The sequence below is a fragment of the Macrobrachium rosenbergii genome, chromosome 18 (genome assembly GCF_040412425.1).
Source record: "Macrobrachium rosenbergii isolate ZJJX-2024 chromosome 18, ASM4041242v1, whole genome shotgun sequence".
Taxonomy (NCBI): Eukaryota; Metazoa; Arthropoda; class Malacostraca; order Decapoda; family Palaemonidae; genus Macrobrachium; species Macrobrachium rosenbergii.
This window is the reverse complement of record NC_089758.1, coordinates 31,236,734-31,248,075: the sequence shown is the minus strand read 5'-3', so window position 1 is coordinate 31,248,075 and position 11,342 is coordinate 31,236,734. Positions and strand designations below refer to the sequence as shown.

Genomic DNA, 11,342 nt, shown 5'->3' with positions numbered 1-11,342 from the left:
ACTTCCCCTGGCAAACCGATCTCTAGCCGTTTTTAGACATCGTATTAGGTGTTAGACGGTACGTAACGTCTCTAGGGTCAGGACTTGCCATCCCGATTCACTCTTATATGCAGACTTTAAGGAGCAACGAATCTATCGATCATTATTCCTGATACGAATTAAAAAAGTAAACGGCTAACGTCAGCTAATTCTCTGGGAGAAGAGGAACAACCCTGATTCAATTGTCATTCAGTTCCTTAGTACGATTTAAATTCCAGGTCAGTATTGATTCTGGAATTGCAAGGAAGAAAAACAAATCTGGAATTACTAAGGAACAATAAAAAAAAAACCATCACACAAATTGAGACACACCAAATAAACCTCAACGGAATTAGGAATAACTATAGGCCTACTAAGATTCACAAATAGAGCTGTACTGGTTTGTTTGGGAATGGGAATGGGTATATACACTTACATAAATACATACATAAGTACATACAATCGTATATATATATACAGATAGATAGACAAATTTATGTATGTATGTAGGCCTATATCTACTGTATATGACATAGATATGGGCCTATATACGTACGTAAATCTCTCTCTCTCTCTCTGTAGATATATATATATATATATATATATATATATATATATATATATATACATTAAAAAAATAGACCCAAATCTATTATGGTAACAGTGACATCTTCCAATTTAGAGCAAAAACAGTATATAAATACGTACCCTCCGTACCGATAACAACTCCAGTATCAACATCCTTTTTTTTTTTTTTTCTTCTGTACCTCCGAGAGTCCGTCACGACCTCTCGAATCACGTATGAAAGAGATAAGAAGAAGAAGAAGAAGAAGAAGCAGAAGCAGAAGAAGAAGAAGAAGAAGAAGAAGAAGAAGAAGAAGAAGAAGAAGAATAAGAAGAAGAAGATAATCTGGCGAGAGGTCAGAATCTTAACTTTTACTTTTGCTTAAAACATTTTTGGTTTACTCTGAGAATTCCATGGGTATATATATATATATATATATATATATATATATATATATATATATATATATATATATATATATATATATACTGTATATATATATTTATATATTATAAATATCTCCCATTATTTTTCATTTAACGGTTGATAATAAGTGTTCCTAAATCATTCTTACATCGATGAACCGTATCAAAATACAAGTAGGCCTATGCTTACATGAACGTGACTCAAGAAATTAGACCCATAAGAAAAAATTACACTTAACGATACTGTCTACCTGTTTTTTCGTAACACAGGTAGTTTATTCTGTGGTTTAATAAAAATAAAATAAATAAGCCACATTTCTGTCAAATATAACTGATGACAAAACCTCTGATCAATTAATGTTTTCATTTGATACATGGCGTCTGAGTATTATGATATACACCTGTCTGGCTGTGCACTTTTACTAACAGCATAGCTCTCTCTCTCTCTCTCTCTCTCTCTCTCTCTCTCTCTCTCTCTCTCTCTCTGTGCTTATGGCTGTCTTTACAGTGACAGACAGACAGACAGTCAGTCACTCAGTCTGCCTGTAAGCGTGTGTGCGTGTGTGTGTCTGTGTGTGTGAGGGCGAGAGAGAGAGAGAGAGAGAGCTAGCTTTCAGATGAAGTGGATATCAGTTAAGCAGCCATGACAGTTACCGCGGAAAATTGTTATAATTATCAAGTTGTTGTTCTTCTTCTTCACAAAATAATACTGAAAGGTTGTTCTGCTGCCTGCATAGGAACACGAGGTAGTTGTTCTGTCAAAATGTGTCAAGAACAACAGATAGGTTGTTTTGAAACCAAACAACAGGAGAAGCGAAGTGATAGAGCCACATCCTGAAAGAGAGAGAGAGAGAGAGAGAGAGAGAGAGAGAGAGAGAGAGAGAGAGAGAGAGAGAGAGAGAGAGGATCTGGTATATATCAGATGAAGGGCTTTTATTCCGTTGGGGTGAAAATTCACTCGTTGAGGTCCTCTCTTTCTCTCTCTCTCTCTTTCTCTCTCCACTCACGGCTGAGACCATCTACAATCGACTGACCACCATGTACTTGATTTACGGCTTAGGCCCAAATAAAGTCAGTCCTTCTGTGGAGAGAGAGAGAGAGAGAGAGAGAGAGAGAGAGAGAGAGAGAGAGAGACATATTGCAGCAGGTAATTAAAACTGTATTAGTGAACTATTCTCTTGTTACTGATCAGTACAACTACAGAATCTCTCTCTCTCTCTCTCTTTCTCTCTCTCTCTCTCTCTCCTTTTACGCACACACACACACACAGACACTCACGCGCGCGCGCAGATTTTCAAATGTTACGTGCAATTGCCTTAGAGTGAACACGAACCCCGAAATATACAGTATGTGTTTTCACATCGTTGAAAAATATCGATAAGGTCTGTCTTTATATTGCTATGTGCCTGCAAAAAACATTAACAGTATTTCAAATTAAAATCACTAGTTTTTATGCTAAGAGAGAGAGAGAGAGAGAGAGAGAGAGAGAGAGAGAGAGAGAGAGAGAGAGAGAGAGAGAGAGAGAGAGAGTGTTTTACACTCATGATAAATAATGCCAGATTTCTCGAAGACAAAATAAATGGGTACTGGTGGAGTCGTCCACTTCGTACATCTGCGAGTCGTCCACTTCGTAAATTTACATGTACACTTTGCACATTTACAAGTCATGTACACTTTGAACATTTACTACAGGTTTGAAAAGGGGGGTCTCTTCTCTCTCTCTCCTTCTCACTCACTCTCTCTCTCTCTCTCTGTGGCTGTGCCCAAGCCAGAGCTTTTAGTCGGTGTGGCGATGGCGGAGGGAGAGGATGTGCGTGTCGCCGCCACTGGGCCTGCTACCACGCTGCCGCCGTCCCGCGAACCTCTCCTCCTCCTACTACTCCTCCTCCTCCTCCTCATCCTCCTCCTCCTCCTCTCTCCATCATGCCCTTAAGATCTACTTCTACTGTTATCACGACGCCTTACCCTCGGCCCAAAGGGCCTCGCCCTCGTGAAATATAACGATGTGAAAGTGAGGTTTCGGGGGGCGGGTTTCGGTCGGTCTAGATACGATGACGTAACTTTCTTCCTCTCGTATTTCGTTCGAAGTGACGCTTTTGTGAAAATGTTACAGAAATGATAAAATACTCGAAAGTCATTTTTGTTTTTATGAAAAGATGATTAAAATGGATGAAAAAGGGGGTGTGTCTGTTTTTTTGGGGGGTGGTGTTTTGGTTTTAAATGAAATTTATCAACAACATCTCGAGGCTGTTATTTGAAGATTTATCTAAGGGTTCGGATACACAGCTGTGCCGCTGAATCAGATTCAGTGTTGGTGTGTGTGGGCAGGAACTGCTGTATGTGTGATAAAGACGGGCATAAGCTTGTTTGTTTGTAACTAAGGCAATTTTAACCCCCTGGAGAAAAAAAAAATCACCAAAATCTTGCAAAGATACAGAGATAAAACACTGAAAAAAAAAACTAAAACTCTGAAAACTATCTCAGACTGGCTTAGACCTATGCTAGACTCAAGTCAGTGTTGAATCGAATTATGAAAATACACCAAATTAAAGAGTGAATTTCTACCTTGACCTTGAAAAATATGCCACTTATCGCGGTATATCCGTTCTCAAGAAGACTCTATAGAGCCATATGGCGTAGCAGCAAGGTGTAACAACTAGACTACACCTTTCGTGACGGGAATAGTGACCGGGGATAACAACATATGATTTATAATCGCAGTGGTCCATCTGTGTGACGGAAGTGTTAGTGGGTGGGTTTTGAATTTCGATAGTGATTTATGAAAGCTTCGAACCATTAATTCAGTGCTAAGGAAGCGTTGTGTTTACAAGTGAGGATATTTTAGTCTTCGAAGAGGCATAGACCTACCTGCACTATGAAGAAGGTAAGTACAGTAAAATAAGGAGAGAGAGAGAGAGAGAGAGAGAGAGAGAGAGAGAGAGAGAGAGAGAGAGAGAGAGAGAGAATCTAGGCAGAGCACAGAAAGAGTTCTGGTCTACATGCGCGAATGAAAGGAAGGGAGATTATTTTCTGTTGTAAATAGCAAGCAAAGAAATTATTTCCTGTTGAAAATTGCAAGACAGGGGTTTATTTCTGTTGAAAATAGCAAGAGAAATGATTTTCTGATGAAAATAGTGAGAGAAATTATTCTCTGCTGAAAATAGCAAGAAAGGAATTTTTTCTGTTGAAAATAGCAATAGAAATTATTTTCTGTTGAAAATAGCAAGAGAAATTATTTTCTGATGAAAATAACTAAGAAAATTATTTTCTGTTGAAAACAGCAACAGAAATTATTTTATGTAGACAATAGCAAGATAAATTATTTTCTGCTGAAAATAGCAAGACAAATTATTTTCTAATGAAGATAGCAAGAGAAATGATTTTCTGTTGAAAATAGCAAGATAAATTATTTTCTGTTGAAAAAAGCAAGAGAAATTATTTTCTGATGAAGATAGCAAGAGAAATTATATTCTGTTGAAAATAGCAAGAAAACAGCAAGGGAACTGATTTTTTATTGAAAGTAAGGGGATAACAGAAAAAATATCTATTTTCCAATGAAAATAAGCAAATAGAAATATGAATTATGAGAGGACTAAAAAGCAACGGTCCGTTTTCTCATGAAAATAAGCTAATAAAAAAGAAAAATTATTTTTTTTCTGTTGAAAATGAGCCTATAAGAAAGGATGATCTATTTCATGTGGAGGATGAGTAAACAGAAAATATATTCTATTTAAGAATGAGAATAGAAAAGCAGTTCTTTATTCTGTTGAAAATAAACAGTATACAGGAAAAAAACAGAAAGAGAAGAAAGTATTTTCTATTAAAAGTCAACAAACAAAAAACAAAAGTTAACTTTCTGTTCAAACCGTTTAAATAGAAAGCAAATTAAGTCTATTTTCTGTCAAAAGTCAACAAATAGAAAAAAAACAGAATTCACTTTTGAAAACGAGCAAATAGAAAGAGAGAAAAATAGATTTTCTATTGAATATAGAGGAAGAAAAAGTAGCTACTCTTCTGCTGAAACCGAGTAAATAGAAAGAGAGCAAAGTTATTTTCTGTTAAAAATCAAGAAGGGAAAAAAGTTAATTTTTTGTTGAAAACGAGCAAACAGAAAGAGAAGAAAGTCTAATTTCCTGTCATTTACAAAAGGTAGTTTTTCGTTGAAAGCAAGCAAGCAGAAAGAGAACAAAGTCTATTTTCCGTTATTTACAGAAAGTTAATTTTAGTTGGAACGAGCAAACAGAATCTCTGAGAATACAACCTACTTGCTGTTATTAACAAAGGACAATTTTGCGCTGAAAACGAGCAAGCAGAAAGAGAACAAAGTCTATTTTCTATTATTAACAACACCAATTTCCCGTTGAAAACGAGCAAACAGAAAAAGTACAAAGTCTATTTTCTGTTATTAATAAAAGCTAATTTTCCACTGAAAACCAGCAAACAGAAAAAGATAACAAAGTCTATTTCTCTATTGTTTATAAAAGCTAATTTTCCGTTGAAAAGCGAGCAAACAGAAAGAGATTAAAGTCTATTTTCTATTATTAACAAAAGCTATTTTCCCGTTAACAACGAACAAACAGAAAAAAGTCTATTTTCCATTATTAACAAAAGCTAATTTTCCGCTGAAAACGAACAAACAGAACAAGAAAAAGTCTATTTTCTATTATTTACAAAAGCTAATTTCCCGTTGAAAAACGAGCAAGCAGAAAAAGAAAAGTTTTATTTTCTGTTATTTACAAAAAGTTAATTTTAGTTTAACGAGGAAACAGAAAGAAAAGAAAGTCTGTTTTCTGTTATTTACAAAAAACTAATTTTCCGTTGAAAAACGAGCAAGCAGAAAGAGAAAAAAGTCAATTTTCTATTATTTACAAAAAGCAAAAGCTAATTTTCCATTGAAAAACGAGGAAGCAGAAAGAGAATAAAGTATTTTTTCTGTTAGTTACAAAAGCTAATTTCCCGTTGAAAAACGAGCGAGCCGAAAAAGAAAAAAGTTCTACTTTTTGTTATTTACAAAAGCCAATTTTGTGTTGAAAACGAGCAAGCAGAAAAAGGAAAGTCTAATTTTCTATTATTTTCAAAAAGCTAAAGTTCCCTTGAAAAACGAGCAAAAGAAAGAGAAAAAAGTCTATTTTCTGTTATTTACAAAAAACTAGTTTTCCATTGAAAAACTCGCAAACAGAAATAGAAATGAAAGTCTATTTTCTATATTGAAAAACTCGCAAACAGAAATAGAAATGAAAGTCTATTTTCTATTATCTACAAAAAGCTAGTTTTCCCTTGAAAAACTAGCAGACAGAAAGAGAAAAAAGTAATTTTCTGTTATTCACAAAAGCTAATTTTCCATTGAAAAACTAGCAAACAGGGATAGTAATGAAAGTCTATTTTCTACTATTTACAAAAGCTAATTTCCCGTTGAAAAACGAGCAAACAGAGAGAGAACAAAGTCTATTTTCCATTTACAAAAACTAATTTTTAATTGAAAACCAGCAAAGAGAAAAAGAAAAAGTCTATTTTCTGTTATTAACAAGAAACTAATTTTCCCTTGAAAAACGAGCAAACGGAAAGAGAAAAAGTCTATTTTCTATTATTAACAAAAAGCTAATTTTCCCTTGAAAAACCAGCAAACAGAAAGAGGAAAAAAAGTCTATTAACCAAAGCCAATTTCCAGTCGAAAACGAACAAGCAGAAAGAGAACAAATTCTATTTTCCGGTATTTACAAAAACCTAATTTCCCGTTGAAAAACGAGCAAACAGAAAGAGAAAAAGCGTTTATTTTCCATTATCTACAAAAAAGCTAATTTCCCACTGAAAAACGAGCAAACAGAAAAAGAGAAAAAAGTATAATTTTCCATTTACAAAAACCTAATTTCTCATTGAAAAACGAGCAAACAGAAAAAGAGAACAAAATATAATTTTCCATTTACAAAAACCTAATTTCCCATTGAAAAACGAGCAAACAGAAAAAGAGAACAAAATCTAATTTTCCATTGACAAAAACCTAATTCCCCATTGAAAAACGAGCAAGCAGAAAGAGAACAGTCTATTTTCTATTTACAAAAACCTAATTCCCCATTGAAAAACGAGCAAGCAGAAAGAGAACAAAGTCGAACTTTCTCCTGAGAACACGAGAATAATATTCCCGAGGAAAGTCTTCCCGGTGCGATCTGTCGCCAGAGAAAATATAGGAGGTTTATCAGACGAGTACGAGTCTTGTTTCAGGACACACCGGATTATCTTACAGAGGCCACGTGTGGGAAATTTGCATTCAGAATGCAACTGGTTTTACTTCTTTTAAACGTGTGTTTATATATATATATATATATATATATAATATATATATATATATATATATATATATATATATATATATATATATATATATATATATATATATATATATATATACTCAGTAATTGGGCGGCTACTTTGAAATCTTAGTTTAATGATAAATAATAGTGCCAAGTCCAGGAAGAACATTCTTTATTGTACGAGCTTTCGAGGTATAAAACCTCATCATCAGGCTGAAAAAACCGACAAGGATGAGAATCAATAAAATTACAATAAAATGAATTGTCATAATAAATCTTCAGTAAAAATACTAACGAAATATATAAAATGAACAAGTAAATACAAACTAAAAGGGTGAGACGTAAAATAACGAAAAATTAAAAACACAAACATAAAAATATGAAAATAAAACTAAGGTGAAATGTAAACAAACTACCACTCACAAAGTAAAATATTTAACGACCTAATTGAGTACCTACTATGAAATTACACGATAGCTAGTTGAATACCAGACGAGTTGTTGTTCAATTCCGGCTTCATCTTTTTAATAGTCAGCGACTCTGAAATTAAAAGGTCCAGTCTATTTGAACAAAAAGACAGTACCCGAAAATCCAGGTCAGTGAAAGGATGGTCCTGTGCTAAACTGTGTTCTCTAATGGCAGAAAAGGGTGGTTTGGAAAGGGGAAACCTAGTTCTAATAGAAAGACCTCTGTGTTCCAAAATTCTGTGTCTTAGCCAGCGGGAACTGGATCCCACGTATCGCAGACCACACTGCGAACAAGTGAACAAGTAAACGACACAGGAATTAAGGTCCACAGGCAGAGTAGGCTTCTCTCTCAAAAGTGATCTTATTGTAAAAGGATTACAGAAAACAAACCGGAAACTGATTTGAGGGGAAACAGTGCTTAAGTATTAAAGAATTATGCTCTTTCAATCTTAACCAAGATGTTGTAATGGCTATTTTCGATGTAACCTCTCTTTTCACCAATATCCCACTAAAAGAAACAACCGACATTATTCTTAATAATATATGTGAAAACCATTTATCAGTGTTTGGACTTAATAAAATAGACTTGCAAAAATTATTACATTTAGCAACTGCTGATGGCATTTTTACTTTTGATGGTAAATTATATAATCAAATAGATGGAGTAGCTATGGGAAATTCCTTGGACCTGTATATGCGGATTGCTTCATGAGTTATTGTGAAAGGATTTGGATGTCTGAATGCCCTAGTGCTTTCAAACCTTTGTATTACTGTAGGTATGTAGATGATACTTTCCTTGTGTTTAAGGAATTATCACATGTTGATTTTTTTTTGAATATTTTAATTCTCGTCACCCTAACATTTCTTTTACTTGTGAGACGGAACAGGATACTAAGTTGTCATTTTTAGATGTACAGGTATACAGAAATAGTGGCAAATTTGAGACCTCTGTTTATAGGAAAAGTACTTTTACTGGCTTGGGATTGAATTACCTTAGTTTTTCGCCAAAGTTGTATAAGATGAACTCAATACGCACTTTGATAAATAGAGCCTACAATGTTTGTTGTGATTTTAATTTATTTCATCAAGATATGGTTTTCCTCCAGAATTATTTTTCTGAAAACTCATATCCCATTTTTGTATTTGACAAAGTTCTGAAAAATTCTTTAAATGAAAAGTTTTGTCCCAGACCGGTGTACAGTACTGCTAGTAAAGATGTAAAGTACATTAAATTGCCTTACCTTGGTCATAGTAGCTATATGGTCCGAAAAAAAGTTACAAGAAATACTTAAGCATTGTTTCCCTCAAATCAGTTTCCGGTTTGTTTTCTGTAATCCTTTTACAATAAGATCACTTTTGAGAGAGAAGCCTACTCTGCCTGTGGACCTTAATTCCTGTGTCGTTTACTTGTTCACTTGTTCGCAGTGTGGTCTGCGATACGTGGGATCCAGTTCCCGATGGCTCAGACACAGAATTTTGGAACACAGAAGTCTTTCTATTGGAACTAGGTTTCCCCTTTCCAAACCACCCTTTTCTGCCATTAGAGAACACAGTTTAGCACAGGACCATCCTTTCACTGACCTGGATTTTCGGGTACTGTCTTTTGTTCAAATAGACTGGACCTTTTAATTTCAGAGTCGCTGACTATTAAAAAGATGAAGCCGGAATTGAACAACAACTCGTCTGGTATTCAACTAGCTATCGTGTAATTTCATAGTAGGTACTCAATTAGGTCGTTAAATATTTTACTTTGTGAGTGGTAGTTTGTTTACATTTCACCTTAGTTTTATTTTCATATTTTTATGTTTGTGTTTTTAATTTTTCGTTATTTTACGTCTCACCCTTTTAGTTTGTATTTACTTGTTCATTTTATATATTTCGTTAGTATTTTTACTGAAGATTTATTATGACAATTCATTTTATTGTAATTTTATTGATTCTCATCCTTGTCGGTTTTTTCAGCCTGATGATGGGGTTTTATACCTCGAAAGCTCGTACAATAAAGAATGTTCTTCCTGGTCTTGGCACTATTATTTATCATTAATTTATATATATATATATATATATATATATATATATATATATATATATATGTATATATATATAAATCTTGACTGATTACTCTCCATGTTTACTTAAGACCTCTTCAAGACAGCTGATACGTGGTGGTAGAAATTCACATTATATATATAATGAGGTGACGTGTTTCATCATTTCTCTTTATGTCACTTGGCATCATCTTGACAACACGTGTCAAGCTTACATACACACATGGGTGAATATATATATATATATATATATATATATATATATATATATATATATATATATATATATATATATGTAGTGTATATATATATATATATATATATATATATGTACATATATATATATATATATATATATATATATATATATATATATATATGTAGTGTATATATATATATATATATATATATATATATATATATATACGTACATGTATGTATGTACTTTCATACATATGTGTATATGAATTTAAACTCTGTACAAATTCTTAGCAACTGACTTACTGAATTCTATCTGTTCGTTACATATAAATGGTCATAGAGAGAGATTATAACCTTACTTCGATATAAAATAGAATAAAACCTGCAATAAAACAAGTAAAATATGCGCCGAAGTTTCTTAAGCGCAATCGAGTTTTCTGTACAGCCGCTACTACGTATAATCAAAGCCACCGAAAATAGATCTATCTTTCGGTGGTCTCGGTATAACACTGCATGAGCCGCTGCCCGTGAATGTTTAACCACGGTCCTGTGGTGGCTTATCCTTCACCGTTGCTAGAAGGCTGCAATTTGGTATGTTTGATGATTGGAGGGTGGATGATCAACATACCGATTTGAAGCCCTCTAGCCTCAGTAGTCTTTAAGATCTGAGGGCGGACAGAAAAAGTGCGGACGGACAGACAAAGCCGGCACAATAGTTTTCTTTTACAGAAAACTAAAAAAAAAGATATGTATGTGAATGTTTGTGTGTGCGTGTATGTGTACGTCTGTATGTGTGTATGTGCATGCATATGTGTTCAAAACCTGCCCGGGCGAGTACGTAAATAAAAATCCTTTCCCCGCAAGGACTGACACGCGGATATTATTATAGCCGATAGCATCTTGAGTCTCGAAGCCTCCTCACCAATTGAATCGGACTAAGATGGACAAAGGAGAAATAAACTTGTCCATTTTGGAACGTATATAATTTCACTGCTGTGCCGTGATCCGTGACTTTGCAGCAATGCAAGGCGAATTAGATCGGAGTTCAATGTTATTATATAGTCTAGTTTCAATCGGTTTGTTGGTAATAGGATTTGATTCAAAATGGCTGCAGTCCGATTTGCAATATTTAGTGTCGTTAGATTCCAGGATAGTTCTCTGCGTCAATGTGTTGTGTATAAATATATGTAAAAATATATATATGTATATATAAATAATAAATATATAATATATAATATAATATATATATATACACATAACCTAAAAGACAGCAAAAGTGCTACACAAATATTAGGACATGATAAACATGA

General features: G+C 33.9%; 1 protein-coding gene across 1 annotated transcript in view; it reads left to right on the top strand.

The window, feature by feature from the left end:
- Positions 1-2,787: 2,787 nt before the first annotated feature.
- The window catches only part of LOC136848257 (probable G-protein coupled receptor No9), a 561,772-nt gene continuing 553,217 nt past the window's right edge, over positions 2,788-11,342 (top strand). Inside the window, exon 1 of the mRNA XM_067120636.1 lies at positions 2,788-3,892. The gene's annotated coding sequence lies outside the window, so the exon portion shown is untranslated. The remainder of the gene's footprint in view (positions 3,893-11,342) is intronic.